The sequence below is a fragment of the Misgurnus anguillicaudatus genome, chromosome 1, assembly GCF_027580225.2.
Source record: "Misgurnus anguillicaudatus chromosome 1, ASM2758022v2, whole genome shotgun sequence".
NCBI classification, from domain to species: Eukaryota; Metazoa; Chordata; class Actinopteri; order Cypriniformes; family Cobitidae; genus Misgurnus; species Misgurnus anguillicaudatus.
The window spans coordinates 24342179-24362868 of NC_073337.2; positions in this window are offsets into that span (position 1 = coordinate 24342179).

Below are 20690 nucleotides of genomic sequence, written 5' to 3' on the forward strand. Positions count from 1 at the left end.
GTCAATTTCACTGGACTTATTGATAGAATTCCCTTATCCTCGCCAAATCTCAGAACAATTTTAAATTTCATACCCTGATCACTCTCCTCCACCCCTCTTTCAAAACTCCGATTTCGCCTAGATTTCTTAGCACTAATCCCATCAAAATTATTTCCCCTTTTTTCCCTCACTGTTCCACTTCCTTGACTTGTTTCCATGCTATCATCACTATCCACCATATCATATGCTCCCCACTCTGGTCCATTCACAACACAGCTGTGCTTACCCGCCATCATTTTCTTCTTATCACTTGATTTTCCCATTCTTGTTAAATCTCCTCGTTTCCAACCTCAACTGATAAACATGCTTTTAGTCCAGGATCCTTTGTCAAATTTCCGTGTTGTTTTAAATTGATAGTTTTAACCATACAACTTTTCCGCAAACGCCGTCGTCAGCCCAGCCAGCTCCTGTGTCTCGCCGATGAGCCTCCGTCTCTCATTTTACAGATCTGAAAAGATTCGGGGCTTTTGACAAAACATTCGGGGCTCGAGCCCCAAAAGCCACCCCCCCGCTCCGCCCCTGAATGACTGGATTGCGCATAGAACGCTTAACGTAACAGCGTGAGGTAAAGACAGTGCAGAGTTCTAGCCGCCATCTTGGTATACACAACCGGCAGAGGGCGTCATTGACTTCCATTCCAAATCATGATCTAAATTCACCCGCTTTACAGCGTATCAGTCACACAAGATTATTTTTAGGTTATGTGTACGTAAATTAACTGTTAATTCTGGTGTTATTTGCAATGTTTATGTTTTAATCGGGCAGGATAATGGATTTATAAAAAAACCCATTAAGGTGAGTGTGTCTGCTGCATTCTGTTAATGACACAGGTATAAATAAAGTTTTTTTTATTTGACATTCAGCTACACGGTCAGCGTTATTTCTCTAAATAAGTTTAGGTAACTTGTACGTTTTCTAAACTTCTAATTTATTAAGATTTCACAATGAGCACGTTTGTCATTAATACTAAATATGCTGTGGTCTGTCTGCTGATCTGATACTGTAATGAAGATGAATGTATAATAACTGATTAAAAACCAAAATGTACAACTTTCAGTAAATAACTATGTACATTCTTAGGATGTTTGTGTTGTAATAATGTACAGGGTAACTTCAGATATAAAAACGAAGACTAGTAAAGTGATGTTTTATCATTAAAATCTGATAACGTCTATTGATTTAATAGAATGTTTGGGTATACCAACATGGCGGCGCGGTGGGTTCACATTTGTGACATCATGTGCAATCCAGTCATTTATATAGATCAGTGGTTTAAACACATCATAGTTCAAGCGCATAAGCCTTTCATTGTGGCGAAACTGAAAAAACTCACAGATAAAAACTGTGAAAAAGTTGTCAATGATGTTGTGGATTGTTGGAGGCAGTGTGTTAATGTCACAGGGTGACTTCGGGCGGAACCAAAAATGGAGAGGAGAGGTTCCGCCCGGACATTTTTTTTAATGCACCAGTTTACTTCCTGGTTTCCAGGGCAACGAACGAGCCAAATTCACCACAGGTGCAACGAATTAGAGAAGCAAAATGTGATTGGAGGCTGGGGGACAGTGAAGCACTTAAAATAGCTCTGCTGGAACACAGAAAGGCGCGATTGACACGGAGCGATGTACACATGAAGCGGGTGACACGGGGGAAGCTCCTTTGCCAAAGGCAAACGAAGACACGCACCTTTTGAAGAGCCCGAAGGCTCTGTTGATCCGGCGATCGCTGAAGCGGGCGGAAAGAGGACAGAGCCAAAGAAGGTGAAAGGAAGGCGAGCCGTGGATCTTTTAAAGGAGCACCCCGAAATCGTGCTTAGGATCCCCGCTGTTGGTGTGTATGGAGCGCTGAGTTAGGCTCACCGGGTACGCTGTTCTGGATTGTTGTATTGCTCTCTCTCTCTCGTCTGGATTCTAGACTTACATTGAGGAAGATACCGAAGACCTTATAGGTGAAGGGATTAAACGAATGCTGGTCTTGGAGGAAAGAAACGAAGGCAAGACGCACCGTTGTGAGTATACGTCTGTGGAAAAGTGTTGATGGTGGCTGGAAAACGCCCTGTCTGTGTATCTGGAATTGTTGCAGTGTGAAGGCAATCTAAGACGGAGAAATTACAGCAGTTGCGAGTAACGGAAACCTTCTTATGGGAGTGTTGTATATATATGTGACCTGTATGCTTCTCTGAGTGTTTCTGAAAGAGAGTGGAAGGCCCTACCCCTGAGCTAGTGTGGTGGGTGAGCCGAAGGGTCTGTGTGAGGAAACCAACTCCAGCGACGAAAACCAACACTAGGCCGTGTTACCATCGCTACATTCTCGTCCAGAGCAAAGTCAAGGAAGACGGGCGTCTAATGTGTGCACTGAGTGGTGGGTGAGTTTTGGATGTAGAAATTTTCACTTGAAGTGGTGCTGTGTAATGCTGTGTATTGCAGTGGGATTGCTGTTGTCTTGTCTGACGTACCCCCGCCTCCAGTCACTCGCTCTTGAGACGACGAAGAGGAAAGAACGGTCCTAGAGTAAGACCGGTACATAATTATGCTGTGAGTGTGTTTCAGTCTTCAAATCACGGAGTGTGTCTCAAAGTAGTTTCCCAGCTAAACGCTCGGCGGACTTGAGCTTAGGAGTGGCGGTGAAGAACCGTGCTACTGACGGTGCGTGAGTATCATCCATGATATTGTTCCCTTACCTGTGTCTTTTTGATCAACATAGAGCCTGAGGCGAAGGAGATCCGCCGGCCCGAGGTCTCGACGAACGGGCGCCCCGGTCCAGTTTTCGATCGACCAACGGGTCTCGAGGAAAGGGCAGCGCTCGACCCGGTGAGCCGGCGTGACGGTTCTCGCCCCTCTATAGACCAACGAGCTCGCCGAGAGGGTTTTGGCCCCCGGCGCCACCTAGGAAACCACCGTCTAGTTTGACGCACCGCATAGCCAGCCACCGTAAGTCCGCCCCCCTGTTCAGCGAAATATAACCTGTTAAAACTGCCTGATCGACAGGAAAGAGGAGTGTGTCGTGAAGATCTGTGGAAAGAGAGAGACAGTGTGAATGTCGAGAGAACGAACTGTGAAGAGAGCCATACCTACCCAAAGCTGTAGTCAGCGACGAGGTGAGAGAAACCATTGGAAACCGATTCACTGTGCCCTTGTGTCCCAGCAGTCATCTGTGGAAAGAGAGAGACAGCGTGAACGTCAAGATAACGAACTGTGAAGAGAGCCATACCTACCCAAAGCTGTAGTCAGCAACAAGCAGTCACCTGTGGAGAGAGAGAGACAGCGTGAAGGTCGAGATAACGAACTGTGAAGAGAGCCATACCTACCCAAAGCTGTAGTCAGCGACGAGGTGAGGGAAACCATTGGAAACCGATTCACTGTGCCCTTGTGTCTCAGCAGTCATCTGTGGAAAGAGAGAGACAGTGTGAATGTCGAGATAACGAACTGTGAAGAGAGCCATACCTACCCAAAGCTGTAGTCAGCGACAAGCAGCCACCTGTGGAAAGAGAGAGACAGCGTGGATGTCGGGATAACGTACTGTGAAGAGAGCCATACCTACCCAAAGCTGTAGTCAGCGACGAGGTGAGAGAAACCATTGGAAACCGATTCACTGTGCCCTTGTGTCTCAGCAGTCATCTGTGGAAAGAGAGAGACAGCGTGAATGTCGGGATAACGAACTGTGAAGAGAGCCATACCTACCCAAAGCTGTAGTCAGCGACGAGGTGAGAGAAACCATTGGAAACCGATTCACTGTGTCTTGGGGTCCCAGCAATCATCTGTGGAGAAAGAGAGAACAGGGAAGGAGAGTGAGTCGACCAGCGAGGAGCTGTACGAGATAGGCGGTGAACCGCCTCGAGCGAGCTACAGGTACACGGAATAGGAACAAGTCCATACAAACACTGACTTTGATTTCTTCTGCCTCCAGGAAGGAAGAGGAGCGCGCCACGGGCAGAGGGAACTAGAGGCGGGAGCCCGTTCTCCGACGCAACCCCCACCCCCTGTTACTCACTTGCTCGTGGCCCCCTGGAGGGCAGAGCTGGACTTTAGTTTTAAATTTCCCTTTTTTCCCATTCCCCAGTACTTTTTAAATATTTAACTAAATAAAGAATATTTTTATACTTACCTGTTCCTCGTTGTTGTCTGGTCATTGGGTTGGTTTTGGGGACCTCCTCGAGGTGGAAGTTTAGAAGGGGCGTGGCTAAACATTAGCGGCCCGCCTTTGGCTTGTGACATTCGGGCGGAACCAAAAATGGAGAGGAGAGGTTCCGCCCGGACATTTTTTTTAATGCACCAGTTTACTTCCTGGTTTCCAGGGCAACGAACGAGCCAAATTCACCACAGGTGCAACGAATTAGAGAAGCAAAATGTGATTGGAGGCTGGGGGACAGTGAAGCACTTAAAATAGCTCTGCTGGAACACAGAAAGGCGCGATTGACACGAGAGTGATGCACGCGAGAGGGGACTGACACGGGGGAGCTCCTTTGCCAAAGGCAACACAAAGACACGCACCTTCTGAAGAGCCCGGAAGCTCTGTTGATCCGGGGATCGCTAAAGCGAGCGGAGAGAGGACAGAGCCACAAGAGGCGAAAGGAAGGCAAGCCGTGGATCTTTTAAAAGGAGCACCCCGAAGAGTGCATGTTGGGCTTTAGTATCCCCGCTGTTGGTGTGTATGGAGCGCTGAGTTAGGCTCACCGGGTACGCTGTTCTGGAATTGTTGTATTGCTCTCTCTCTCTCGTCTGGATTCTAGACTTACATTGAGGAAGATACCGAAGACCTTATAGGTGAAGGGATTAAACGAATGCTGGTCTTGGAGGAAAGAAACGAAGGCAAGACGCACCGTTGTGAGTATACGTCTGTGGAAAAGTGTTGATGGTGGCTGGAAAACGCCCTGTCTGTGTATCTGGAATTGTTGCAGTGTGAAGGCAATCTAAGACGGAGAAATTACAGCAGTTGCGAGTAACGGAAACCTTCTTATGGGAGTGTTGTATATATATGTGACCTGTATGCTTCTCTGAGTGTTTCTGAAAGAGAGTGGAAGGCCCTACCCCTGAGCTAGTGTGGTGGGTGAGCCGAAGGGTCTGTGTGAGGAAACCAACTCCAGCGACGAAAACCAACACTAGGCCGTGTTACCATCGCTACATTCTCGTCCAGAGCAAAGTCAAGGAAGACGGGCGTCTAATGTGTGCACTGAGTGGTGGGTGAGTTTTGGATGTAGAAATTTTCACTTGAAGTGGTGCTGTGTAATGCTGTGTATTGCAGTGGGATTGCTGTTGTCTTGTCTGACGTACCCCCGCCTCCAGTCACCCGCTCTTGAGACGACGAAGAGGAAAGAACGGTCCTAGAGTAAGACCTGTACATAATTATGCTGTGAGTGTGTTTCAGTCTTCAAATCACGGAGTGTGTCTCAAAGTAGTTTCCCAGCTAAACGCTCGGCGGACTTGAGTTTAGGAGTGGCGGTGAAGAACTGTGCTACTGACGGTGCGTGAGTATCATCCATGATATTGTTCCCTTACCTGTGTCTTTTTGATCAACATAGAGCCTGAGGCGAAGGAGATCCGCCGGCCCGAGGTCTCGACGAACGGGCGCCCCGGTCCAGTTTTCGATCGACCAACGGGTCTCGAGGAAAGGGCAGCGCTCGACCCGGTGAGCCGGCGTGACGGTTCTCGCCCCTCTATAGACCAACGAGCTCGCCGAGAGGGTTTTGGCCCCCGGCGCCACCTAGGAAACCACCGTCTAGTTTGACGCACCGCATAGCCAGCCACCGTAAGTCCGCCCCCCTGTTCAGCGAAATATAACCTGTTAAAACTGCCTGATCGACAGGAAAGAGGAGTGTGTCGTGAAGATCTGTGGAAAGAGAGAGACAGCGTGAATGTCGAGATAACGAACTGTGAAGAGAGCCATACCTACCCAAAGCTGTAGTCAGCGACAAGCAGTCACCTGTGGAGAGAGAGAGACAGCGTGAATGTCGAGATAACGGACTGTGAAGAGAGCCATACCTACCCAAAGCTGTAGTCAGCGACGAGGTGAGAGAAACTATTGGAGACCGATTCACTGTGCCCTTGTGTCCCAGCAGTCATATGTGGAAAGAGAGAGACAGCGTGAATGTCGAGATAACGAACTGTGAAGAGAGCCATACCTACCCAAAGCTGTAGTCAGCGACGAGGTGAGAGAAACCATTGGAAACCGATTCACTGTGCCCTTGTGTCTCAGCAGTCATCTGTGGAAAGAGAGAGACAGCGTGAATGTCGGGATAATGAACTGTGAAGAGAGCCATACCTACCCAAAGCTGTAGTCAGCGACGAGGTGAGAGAAACCATTGGAAACCGATTCACTGTGTCTTGGTGTCCCAGCAATCATCTGTGGAGAAAGAGAGAACAGGGAAGGAGAGTGAGTCGACCAGCGAGGAGCTGTACGAGATAGGCGGTGAACCGCCTCGAGCGAGCTACAGGTACACGGAATAGGAACAAGTCCATACAAACACTGACTTTGATTTCTTCTGCCTCCAGGAAGGAAGAGGAGCGCGCCACGGGCAGAGGGAACTAGAGGCGGGAGCCCGTTCCCCGACGCAACCCCCCCTGTTACTCACTTGCTCGTGGCCCCCTGGAGGGCAGAATGTCAACTGATTTTTGACATTGATGGACAGATGGGGAATGTGTGTGTGCTGTAGTCAACGGGGTTGTAACAAGACTGATTAAAAACATGTTTCATAATCGTTAAACGTTCTTTGAACTGGTTAATCTTTGTGTGGCGTAATATTTGTTGATACTGATCTGTGTTTGAGATCAAATGATTGTGAAAGTATTACCAAACTCATTGAGAGATGCAGGGTTGAGGGTGCAACCCAATCTGCAAAGATCTACAGTGGCATCTGTAATGCGAATTTTCTATCATACAAACAGGTGACAGTTACATCCTTACAGTAAATGAAACAACCTGAATTTATTTTGTATTGCAATTATAGAATATTTACACAGATATATATTACAGTAAGTTTGACTGTAAAATATATTTGTACAACAGGACCCAAAGGCTGCCCCCAACAGAAGGAATAGGAAAAATATTTTCTGATGCACAGGAAAATGCTATTGTTGACATGGTTGTTGCGGGAGATGCAAGATAGAGTGCTGGCTGATAATGATATATTTGAAAATGTTCATTTTGTTAGCACAACAACTATTGCCCGAGAAACACAAAGTTACAATGAAACAGTTATACACTGTACCGTTCGAAAAAAAGAGTAAAGATATCAATACGTCCAGGTAAGATGTCTGAGGTTACATACACAGCTATAAAAAATATGTACAGTAAAAAAACTTACTGTGCACTTACTGTTTTACAGAGAGTAATGGAGGTGGAAGCACTGGACACACCACATTTATTTGTATTTATTGATGAAGCTGGATTTACAGTAAGCAGTTGGCCACATCTAGTGAAATGAATGGGTCTCTATGGGCCTCTGCGGGTCGAAATGATTTATATCCGAAACTGTAATTCTTTTATGTTTTTTTCTTTCTAAACACCAGATGGCCAAATTCAACACATAACTAGATCCATATCTAAAAAAAAATTAAATCAAATTTAGATCATAATTCATGTGAATTTTTCATAAAAAATTATATTTTACAGGCAAGCTAATGGTGTAGTTGAGGAATTTAGTGGTAGAAATAAAGACATTCCAATACAAAAAAAAAAACAGACATGGGTGAGGGTGGATTTTATTTTGCATTACCCTGCAACGCTTTGTCTGCTGTTAACTCCAACAATAGTATTTCAAATTATAGGACTAGGTCGGCCAATCCTGTAAACCTGAAAGGCAGATGGGAGGTGGGGATTGTTGAAACTGAAAATCCTAGAAGCTGATACACATTTAGTACTGAAGATGCATTTTTTGATTTGAATATAGGATGTTTTCCTGGAGGATATGCAATTACATATAAAAACAAAGTATTTTTTTACACAATTTACTTATCTGTATAGCGCTGTTTTCACTGTCCTCAAAACGGGAAATACATATTGAGTTCTGATTGTGTAGTTTGTTTAGTGTGTTGTGATTCGATAGCAGCTTAGCTTGCAGTTAGCTTAGCTTGCAGTTAGCTTAGCTGGCGACTGACGTATTCCTGTGGGTGGAGTTTAGTAAAAAAACTGTCCTACTGACATCATTAAAGCAGAAAGAAGAGGGCTGTAGTCCAAACCGACCGTTCGCTGTAGGCTTTGAAAGGGGAATTCTGTTATAGAAAAGATATCGCCTGGCAGTGAACTTTGAGCTTTATCATTTTGCAGGTATTATTTATGCTATTATAGCAACATTACACACTAACTAGGGTTTAAAAAATAGGATCAGAAAGAACGTGACCTTTAAGTTTTTACGGAAGGCTGGCTGTTATTTTAGGATTGAATCCTGATATACCTATAGGAGTTGTTATGCTCCTGAAATTTCTTTTAAATGCATGCTTTTAAATCCGATGCAATGTCAAAATGATGAATATCATGTTTTTTAGTAACAAACAAAGATTAAAAGATAGCAACATTTTTTACATCAAACATTTGTTTCTTGACGTTGGTTACATGTTTGGTAATACTTTCAAAATAATTTAATCTCAAACACACATCAGTATCAACAAATATTACGCCATACAAAAGTTTAACCAATTCATGTTCAACGATTTTGAAACATGTTTCTAATCAGTCCAGTACAACACACACCCCTACTGAAAAATCCAGCAAAGACCAGCATGAGCTGGCAGCTGTTTTAAGGTGGCAGTACACTGTAAAAAGTCATTCTGCAGGCTTGTAGATTTGATGAAATTGAATAAGTAAACTTTATTTAATAAAAATAATTTCATGTAGTTTGGTATTTTTTTGTGTTAAAATTCTTTAAAAATGACTGGAATAAAAACAACTTATTGTTTTTGTGAAGGATTTAGCTATTCTTATTGTGTATATGCGCATGTAGCGAAAACTGAATAAATCCAACGTAATATTAATCAGCTGTTTTAAATTAAAAACCATTCCGGGTTGATATGCAGGTCGTGAGCGCTGAGCAGACAGATTTGGGAAATGTTTCTGTTATTGTGTCAAAATTCAAAGTTTTGAAAGCATTTCAGTCAAGAATGTATGTTTTTTAAACAAGAATCTGCAGTAGGTTCAAAACATTTCCTTCGAGTTTTTGGCGATGGGAGCTCCAGATAATTAGCGAGCGCTCCGCGAATATATATACGGGACAACGACGCCTCACCTCGGCCAGTCTCTCTGAAAATCTCTGCTGGCTGTGACGTCAATGTAGTGTTTAAACTGCACTGTAAAAAATGTCTGTAGAAATTACAGTATTAATGGGTATTACTGGCAACTAGCTACTGTAGATTTTACATTTAGGTTATTTACTGGCAACATTTTGTTCAAAGTTAAATGAACATGAAACATTTTTTGACTTTATCTTCTAGAGTAAGTTACTGGCAACCAGCTGCAAAATTACAGCAAATTTTTTAGAGTGTGTGGATAAAATTCATTTCGGGTAAATTTAACAGGCAATCTTTGGTCTTATAAGTCTATAAGCAGTGTTTCTTTGTATAATTTGTTTGTAATTTGTAAATAATAATTAAAATAAGGATTAATTTGAACTGGGTTTGGACGTAACTTCAGAATTAGGACCCAGGAGGTCGCATATCTAGGATGCATTCGTCGATTCGCATGCTGCGATTGGTGGTCCAGATGCAACTCATTTTGAGTGACAGAAAAACTGACCAATCATACTGTTCCTCTGAATGGGTGGGTTCTATTATCACTTACTCTCATACGGACTACCGGCACATCCGGGAACTTGACTGTAAATTTCGTCACCGCCCCTTTTCGGGGGATAAAAAAGCAGCGCTTCCATTGGCTTCCATTCAAAACAGCGGAACAAAGCAACGTTCCCACACAGCCGGCAGGCGTAAATAACTTATGAAATCACTCAGATTGAGCATGTTGAGTGTTTGTCTGTCCATCCTGCCTGCCATGGAGCGCGAAAGGTACATTAAAAAATTTAATTTGGTCAATATAAAAACATGTCCCTTTCATTCTCACAGCGTCAAATTTTGTGTAACAACGCCATCCAGTGATTGCTGGAAATATCGCTAAGCCAGTTAGTTGTATGGCTGGACGGAAAAGTGCACTCATTACTCTAAATATAAAGACATAATAAATAAATACGAAGTAACTTTCAAATACGAAGTAAAATCATTCACTTGCTTCCCTGTTGACTCGATGAGGTCCGAGTAAATGTCCGGGTAAGACACCTCTGGCCAATAGGGAGCGTTGTTACACAAATTTGATGCTGGGAGAATGAAAGAGACATGTTTTTATATTGACCAAATTAAATATGTTAATTTATCTTTCGCGCTCTATGGCCAGCAGGGTGGACAGATAATTACTCAACATGTTTAATCTGAGTAATTTCATAAGTTATTTAAGCCTGCCGGCTGTGCACGAAGGCTGCCCTGTTTCGCCATTTTGAATGGAAGCCAATGGAACGTCTAGTGCGATTTCCCCCAAAAGTGGGCGTGAACCTGTTCAGAGACATTCTATGACGTTGGGCCGGTTGTGCGTATAGATGTAATATGTATGTATATATTATGACAAATTCTGCTCGCTCGTTCGCTCGGTTCGTGTTTTAAAGATAAATGTGACTTTACTGCATGCGGTCTTTTTCGGTTTATTTAGTTTTGTGTTAATTATATCCACAAAGTATTCGAATAAATTGGTAATGTAAAACTATTCTCCGCTGTAAATTAATTGTGTGCTCAACTGCGACGCCCTGTGTTGAATTTTCCCGCGGAAAACATGAACCATTGCTGACTGAATTGTTTGACAAAAGCGTCTTACTGGAGTAACGTTACAGTATCATTACTGAGGGGAAATATTATTCATTTAATTCCACAAAAGATAAGATATTAAATGTATAAGTTGTCTTTTTAAAATGTTTAAGCTTTCTACATAATGTAAATTGAACATTTATTATTATTATTATTATTATTATTATTATTATTATTATTATTATTATTATTATTATTATTATTATTATTATTATTATTATTATTATTATTATTAATTTTGCGACCTATTATCTAAATTGTGTGTTCATGAAGGCCTGAGGCAACGTGAAACATTGCTGAGGGAGAACTTTATTCACAACAAAAGGTGAGGAATATTATTAAATAAATATATTGTACATATTATATTGTGTATATAGTGTATGTGTGTGTATATATACACATGTGAGTAACTTTGTTAACAAATAAATATGTGACTGTCTGTATCCTATCGTGAGACCAATCTGCTTCGTTTACTACTAAAACGCCAATGAACTTGGCATTGAGATATTTGCATAATGCTGGCACCGCCCCGCCAGTTGCGTATATAAGCAGCAAGTGCAAACAGTGAAATTTGCTTTTTCGCTTCGGGACTTGTACGCTTCGCTACAGAGCAGCGAGGGAAAGATGTATTAGTTCGCACAGACAATACTGCGACTGTTGCAAGCGGTATCTAACACCATCGCCGCAGCACGAGAGCCGTCTACTAGACACGCGTACGCGCTTAAATGAAACCTGTTCGCCGATTGGTGCTCTTCGCAACGCAAAGACCCCCGAGAATGCCCCATTAATGTCGTGCTTTCATACTTTCAGCACCGGTTAGATGGTAGGCTGTCACCCTCCACCATTAAAGTTGACGTCGCCGCTATATCTGCACATCACTCTTTAATAAACGGCAGATCGGTTGGCCAGCACAATTTAATTATTAGATTTTTGAGAGGCCCACGAAGGCTGCATCCTTCACCCCCTCCCTCTATTCCTTCTTGGGACCTGTCCATGGTGCTGAAAGCCCTGCAGGGACCCCCGTTCGAGCCTTTGCAGTCTGTGAGTCTAAAGTTTTTGTCAATGAAAACTCTGACCCTGCTCGCATTGGCCTCTGTCAAGAGGGTAGGTGACCTGCTGGTTGGGCAACACCTAACACGTTCATTAGGTTTTACAGTGTTCGTGTTGAGCACGATGTCTCTCCTCATCTGGGACATCACTGAGCACCGGCTCGCATGTCGGCTTGCAGCCTCCGACTGACGCTACACAATAATTGTCAGTATGGAAGGCCATCCAGTCAAAATGCGTAATGGTTTGATTGACTTTCCTCCGCTGCCCTGGCAGCCTGATGTTGCGGAGCATCCGCTGTCAGCCTCTCACTAGCTGCATCCTCGCGAACCTATGTGTTTGGCTCGGGCATCCACATTGCGTCCCACCGGGTTCCGTTGTGAGTATTTTTCCGTGGGGTTAATCCTACTAGCCCACATCTCCCTCAGCAGAGCACTGCTTTGCTTACACAGCCACGGCTGTCTATTACCTCAACTACGGTTGATTTTCGCCCACCATCAGCCCTTAACGGACGTCGTAGTGACCGACTGAAAAGGAACGTCTTGGTTATGTATGTAACCCACATTCCCTGAAGGAAGGGAACGGAGACGTCACGTCCCGTCGCCACAGGGCTGCTCCCTGCTGTTTACGGCCGGTCACACTTTCTGGCTTTCTCAGCGAAATGAAGCTAATTTCCCTATTTGCACCTGCTGCTTATATATGCCCATGGTGGGGTGGCGCAAGCATTATGCAAATATCTCAATGCCAAGTTCATTGGCGTTTAAGTAGTAAATGAAGCAGATTGTTCACTCTAAGCAAGTTCCCAATTCGTCGGTCACGACGTGACGTCTCCGTCCCCTTCTTTCAGGGAATGCGGGTTTGTAACCGAGACATTTCCTTGAGATCCCGAAGCGTAGATGTTTCGAAACACTGCTCTGAAATGTGATTCGAAACACCCATGTCATTTGACGAAGTGATTCGAAACACCTAAGTCACATGACTATGGCTAAATGAAGCAGCGCATTTCACAAGTGTTTCGAAAGGTGGCGTAAATGCCGAATCTGCGTTTGACTGACATGGTAGGAAAAAATCTTAGATGCATGCGTTTTTGCCCACATCAAACAATCCTCTAAATTGATGGAAAGATGTCATTTTTCCTCATTTGTATGTGACAGTTACATACAGTTAAATATATTTGCATGTCAGCAACAAGTGTCCCTTGTTAGTCTGAGTCCTTCAACAGCAGAACAATTTATATTTTTGAATAAAAAAATTATATTTAAGAAATGTGGCATTTTGTGATTTGATATCTCTAATCTGATATATCTTATTATTTATTTGGTATTTATCGCTATTCAATGTATTAATTAAATAAACCACAATAGCCTATAGTTATTGACAATTATAAGCCTAAAAGCTCATGAACAAAAAAAATTGACTTCATTGTGACGACATAGATGCGTTTCCCCAGGTTCGATCCTAAGGTCCTGGCCAAGGGGCAACCTTCCGGTCTCTCCGATGAAGCCAATACGAGAGTGATTTAAACTGCAATTCATCAACTGGCCACTAGAGGCTGGCTCCATAAGTGAGTCAATTCCCATAGACCCCCATTTTAAAATTCCTAACGTTACAGTAGAAAAAAATTGTGCCCTTCATAACAACTGTGATGTTATCGATGTATCATAGAGTGTTTATTAAACTATAGGACAGACGTTCTGGAGACAATTTTTTTGTCTGGGCTTTATTACAAAGATACACCGGGGGCCATGAATGCCGCACACCCTGCCGGTGGAAACAGGGGTCTGACAAAAAGAGATGCATTTGCCAATGCCAGTAATGTTGTGGAGCTATTAGGCCCCATTCACAATGACATTTTCTTTCAGGAAAAACTGATGCTTAATAATGTAGATGTTAAAATCCCTATGACAAGGGCGAGTTTTGTTTGATGAGGAATGATGGGATAAACTACAAAATAAATATTGTTTCAGCATCGTTGTTTATTAAAAAAGTGGCTGTGTCACCAGCCGTGAGAGTGGGTCATGCTCAGGCGCTGCTCTCAACTACAGCCAAATACCTGATTGACATAGTGTGTCTGAAAAACTTCTCCACACCCACTGGATCCCATGTATGTAATCAAGAAAACTTATTTTTTAGGAACCCTGGCCAAATCTATGGTTCTAGCGATTGCTAATAACGATGCATTGGGGCTTGCGCATTTACAGGTGCTTATAATAGAAACCCTTTTGCCCTTAAAAACTATGATTTTGAGTTTTTAGCTGTACTGCGATGGACAGCAGGTACCATCAAAGCCACTACACCCTGATTTTGGAAGTGGATCAGCAGTGAGGGAATTTTACCAACAGGCATTGGCTTCCGGAAAACATTTGAAAAACCAAGCTCTGATAACTTATTAGAGAGGCCTTTCTGCATGGATATACTCTAAATGCGTGAGCAGTGTGGGCGCCATTTGTCACAACCCCCATTTCCATCCTGAACCATCTGCATTCTTGTGTTTTTTGACAACTCCTCTTGCTTCCTGGAGGCCTAAACTTTTGCTTGCATGACCATCAACCCAGAACTATCTTGACCACGGTTATTGGTAAAAGAATTAGTTATCACATTGTTAACAACATCACTAAGTATGTTTTTCACACCTCTAAAAATCCCTCCCAACCCATTGCCATACATAACTCCACCACCAGGAAGGCCAATTGCATAATATACCATGGAGCGCATTATTAAAATAAAACATTGTTTAATATTAAAAGGTTGATTGCTTCACAGGTCCAAAGTGCAGTTCATCACTCACTTTACCGTAAGAAAATGATATATCTTTGTTTTGATCATCTTTTACTCCAATAGGAACCTCTCTGATGATGGACTTGTTAGTAGATACGAAGTGTGGTTTGTTGTATCTAACACTGACAATGTTATTGTTTTCACCTGTTATTTGTACACAACCTAGGAGTGGCACATATGCATCACCTACTGACTGGTATTTGATATTATCTGTATAGATATACACAATGTAGAAGCCACTGTGTATGTCTGCTTGATACGGGGCTCATGTCACAACATCCTTGCTGGGGTCAGAAATTTCAGGAGTATGCATAACAACTCCTATAGGTATATCTTTTATGACAGGCAAAACCCTCTGTTTTGTACAACTTTGATTGACACTATCATAAACACATAAAAATGTAAAAATGATCATTGCTTTTATACATCACGAGTTTTTCTAAGAAACACACAGGGTGACTCTTTGACATTAACACACAACTCTACCATGTTATTCCATGACATTGCAATACTTCTTACATCAGAAATTTGTTTTTGTTTTTGAGGTTGGTTACACGTTTTGTAATACTTTCACAATCATTTGATATCAAACACACATCAGTATCAACAGATATTATGCCACATAAAAGATTAACCAGTTCAAGTTAGATGATTTTTAAACATGTTTTTAATCTTTCTAGTACATAACACATTTCCCATCTGTCCGTCGATGTCAAAAATCAATTGACATTAACACACTGCCTCCAAGTATCCACAACGTCGTTGACAAATTTTCCACAGCCTTCGTCCACAAGTTTGTCTGAGTTCGTTCAGTTTCGCCACACTAAAAGGTTCACTTGCACTTGAACTATGATTTGTTTAAACTCAGGTGTAAACATTGTTCTGGTAAATTCTCAAAGTGGAATTAGGCTGTAGGCTCATACAAACAGGAGTGTTGTATTTGATTAGGATGATCCACTTCACAACCACAGCAATCAAGTTTTAATTTTGCTCCAACAATGTTCGACAGCACGGTGCAACTATGGCCTTTATGATTTTAAAGCCTGCTGCACCAATACACCCGTCCACGGTTTCCTCATCCGTGCTGCACGCAGCTCCAGCAATGAGGAAAGTCAATAAGGAAAGTCAAGTTGTGATAAACCAGCTTTCTACAGAATTTGTCCAACCAGCTGTTGTCAGTAGCAGGGGTGTCTTCTGTGCTTGAGGGGTCAACCTCTATAGGAGTTGGTGTGTCTTCGATGGTTACAGAGTCTTGACACATGATGCTTAAATGTGGCTAGGGGTCCGGACTGCTGGTCTTTAATTGCTGTAGTACATGGGTGGGGTCACCCCACACAAACACGCCTTTTTAAAGGATTAAAATGTAAAAGAGTATTATTGAGTCTCTTGGACATAAATGATGACCGATTATGAGACCGTAGAAGGCGCAAAGTAGCTGCTTCATCTAAATAAATGATTTGCTTTTAACATCTATTTTTAAATGCTTCCCCACAAATTTATTGTATAATGACTCTTCACCTGTGGATATGGTGAAATGAGAACGTTTGTAAATTCTTTATCTCTTGTTTGTAACAAATAAAGTATTTTTAGGGTACAAACCTATAAAGCCTAATATTCTAAAAATGTAATTATACAGCATGTATTTCTTTATGAAAGTATACAATATCAGAACTAAACCCATTATTATTTTTGTTCAATGTATGAATTATTAAGATATAAAAAGCCAGCAATAGTACTATTTAGTAAAAAAAGGTCTATATAAGGTATGTAATTGTGAGAATATTTTACCACTGTTAATCGACGTGTGATCCTAACTTAAAAACGAAAGTAAAATATGTTCGTCTGGACATTGAAAATTTTGAAGTTTATTTAATATTATATATGTTGTTATAATATTATATGTTGTATGTAAATATATATATATATATATATATATATATATATATATATATATATATATATATATATATATATATATATATATATATATATATATATATATATATATATATATATATATATATATATATATATATATATAATGTATGTCTGAAGTTGTAACGAAAGTAATTTCCCCTGGAATTGTTATAAGTATTTCTGCTTCTGATTATTAATAGCGCATATATTAATCTGATGTCTGTGTGTTTCAGACCCTGCTGTGTGCACTAAAGTGTATATGACAATAAAGTAGTGTGAAACTCAATGTATTTATTTTTAAAATGTATTTTAAATGGGCCTATAGGCTCATAGGTTTTTTTGTAAAAAAAAAAAAAAGAATTCACAGCACCCCCTGTTCAAAATGACTTCCAGCGGCCCTGACTAACTTTAATATCAAATACTATTCAATCGGAATAATGACACATTTGCATCATATTTACATCTGAAACGGCATGTTTTTTTTAAGTCTTAATGGCTTGTTTAATTGTGTCATTAATGCATTTTGCACAACAACTACATTATCATATAAAATTAATGTAATTTTAAATCCATAAAGTATATAAACAACGAAAATGACATAAGCTATAGCCACGTGATTTATTTTAATGTTCAATAATGATTTTAAAAAATATGTTTAGATATAATTATTAGAGGAACGGATTTTTGCATTAAATTTTACCTCATGTGAGCATGTGAGATTCCGCGCCGCGTGAACTCTGGCGAACTTTGGCGTTGTGCCAAGAAGATGAATCTCTACTAATATAACGTTGAGACGGTCCCCTTTAAAACCATCAATTTTCTACACAGAGGAGTTTAACTGCACATTACCGTACTGGGGTTTGGAAATGTTGTGAGCGTTTCTAACACGTTTTAATTCCTCAGATAGCCAAATGCAGCAGCAAGCCAGCAACAGCAGAGAGCTCGTGAGCGCGCCCAGACGCTTATGACGTCTGCGACTGCACTGACTGCAGCGCCAGCTGCCGCCAGAATAAAAGTAATGTAACATGATCAAAACACTATCAAAACGGCGAAAATCTCCGAAAAGTGACAAGGATGCAGCACAGAATGTATAATATTGTGCATATTAAACAGATTAAAAGTCAAATAACAGATTCATGGACGCTTATTTGATTTTGAGTTTGGATGCAAAATCCATTGGCTCAAAAAAACCAAGGGGGCAGGTGCCCCCTCAGTTTGAATGGGCATGACGCCTCTGGTCATAAATCATATTTGATAGAGTTGGAGTGTGAATACATTATTAGTAAACTCTTTGACTCTCCTCACTTATTAGGATGGACAATGGCTGTGGTCTGATGGATCTCAATTTGACTTTACCAACTGGTGCTCTGGAGAACCTAACAATTATAGTAGGAGCCCTGAGAGCTGCCTGGAGATAAACCATAACAGTAAGAATGAATCCTATCATTATTGTTTTTATTCACAGTCTTAATTTTAAAGCATTTAGTATTAAGTTGACAGAAAATATTACGTGCAGTGCATTCACTACATTCGGATCTCTTTAATTTTATTTTTGTTGTTATGTTGCAGTTTGATGGTACAATTGTTTGAATTCATGTTTATATCTTTAATCTACACTTAGTAACCCCTAATGAAAAATCAAAACAGAATTTTAGAAATGTCTGTACATTTTTTTAAAGGAAAAAACTGAAATATCACATTTACATTTAAGTATTAAGTAAGACCCTTTGCAACAACAACACTTGAAATTTTGCTCAGATGCCTCACATTTCTGTTGATCATTGTTTAAATGTTTCTACATCTCGTTTATTCACTTATGGTAAATTAAATTGATTGGACATGATTTGTGAACACGCACCTCTTTATATAAGTCCTCACAGCTGACAATGCATATCAGAGCAAAAACGGAGTGAAATTATATTATACTTATATTCTTTTTCAATGTGCTGTATTTCATATTTCATTATCGATTTTTTTTTTAACCGGTAATGATCAGTACTGATTTTATTTTCATTTTATCGCACAGATAATCCTTGCTGGAATGATATGCAATGTATGAGCTACATTTGTGCCAAACCTCTGAGATCATAAAACATCAATCTGTTTCAAAGTACTATGATTGTGCTACATGCCTATAATGTTTTTGATCTTTTCTTAAAATATTTTAAATACCTCTGTAATCATCTTTAACATTTACTTAATCTTTCTGAAAACTTCTCAAATCAATAAAAGCATTTATAAAGCAAACTGTGTACATTGTGGCATCAATTTTAGAAAAAGTACAAGTTGTTTTTATACTTAAACTATATCAAAAAACTATTTCTTCGTATCTGGATTAAGTACAAGTTACCTAACGACACTAATATATGATCATATCTGTTAGACAGCTAGTCCTACAGTTTAAACTTGTTGCTTTCATCATCATTTCATCATCAAACATTTCAAGAGAAAATGTCACCATCAAATTAAATACAGTATAAAACAAAACAACATTAAAGAAACAAAGGAAAACATGCAAAAAAACCTGTAAAACCCAAATAATGATGGATTAAAAGCCTGCCTCTCATGTCATGAGATGTTACAAGATGCACGTGTGAAGTTTGCAATCATGATGAGATCATGGGCACTATTTTAACGATATAAGCACATTGTCTAATTTAACGACGGGAAAAATGGTTTGTGCGCCAAGCGCATGGTCGAAAAGGGTTGGTCCTATTTTTTTAATGAGTAATGGGAGTATTTTGGACGTAACGAGCAATAAACCAATGAGAGTCTCAGCTCTCATTCCCTTTAAAAGCCAGTTGCGCTGGCGCTATGTCTAATCCCTATTTAGATGACGGACTTTGTAAACTGAAAAACTAAGCGGAGGAAGAAGATCCCCAGTTTAAGATTAATGTTAAATAATTGTGTTGTTTTTCACTTGTATTGAATTTTTTTTATTAAAACCTTTAAAACCCGTTTTCTTTTAGTCATTGAAGTACAAAAGAAGGCTTTTAATTGCTTTAAATGTATGGCTACCCAATATCATCAAAAAATAATTTACAAGTATGTAAGAAAAGGTTTGTACTCTAAAAATACTTTATTTGTAACAAACAGGAGAAATGCATTTGCTATTTAAACAACGTGACGCTAAACGTGAAAATGATAATTGCGCAGGGTGGAAACTAGCAAAATACACTTGCGTCATGCATTGCGCTGCATTTCGCCGGGTGTAAGAGCCCCATGAGTCAAGTTATTCTGCTTCAAAGTACATTAATTACTATAAATATACTGTAAGTATGTGTACATACAGTATATGAAACTGTTTACAGTTAAGAGCATTACAAAGAGGCAGTGTTGCACATGGTCAGGTTTTTTACTGGTAGTGAACTTGGGTCTTAATACATTACAAAGACAAAAAAGAAATGCAAACCTGGTGCAGGGCAGTCGGCAGAGAAACTATGATGATTATTTTCGAATTTAAAGGAACAGAGTCCATTATTCGGCTTATACCACGATTACCACAAACATTGCTCTGGTGGTTATTTTAAACCAACAATACATTGTTTGAGTCAAAATTATTGATTTTTCTTTTATGCTCAAAATCATTAAAACATTAAATAGAGATCATGTTCATTGACATATTTTGTAAATTTCCTACCGTAAATGTATCAAAACTTTGGTCAACTTAAAAGGTGAACAATTGAAGTAGATGTTTTGAAACCAATCCATGTAAGAGCACAGCAGTTAAACTTTACATCAAAAGACAAAAACATAAAGTGTATAGTGTTAAATATTTAGTGTGAGCTCCCCTTGAGCAATAGCAGGAACCTGCAGGCTCTCTTAAACCTAAATGAAATGAAACCCTTCAGTTTCTTCAAATTAGTTAAAGATGTGTTTATTGTCAAGAGAGGTCATGCTTAATACAGGTTTTCGTTTGAGGAAGACATTTTTGGTGTAAGATAAATATGAATGGCCAATAATACTTTGTTGCAGCTTTCAAAATACTTAAGCAATATCGCTCAAGTTGGAGTGTGATATAAATTATGTCATCATGGCTGTCATAGGCACAAGGCATCCAAGAGCGATATTGCTTTCCAA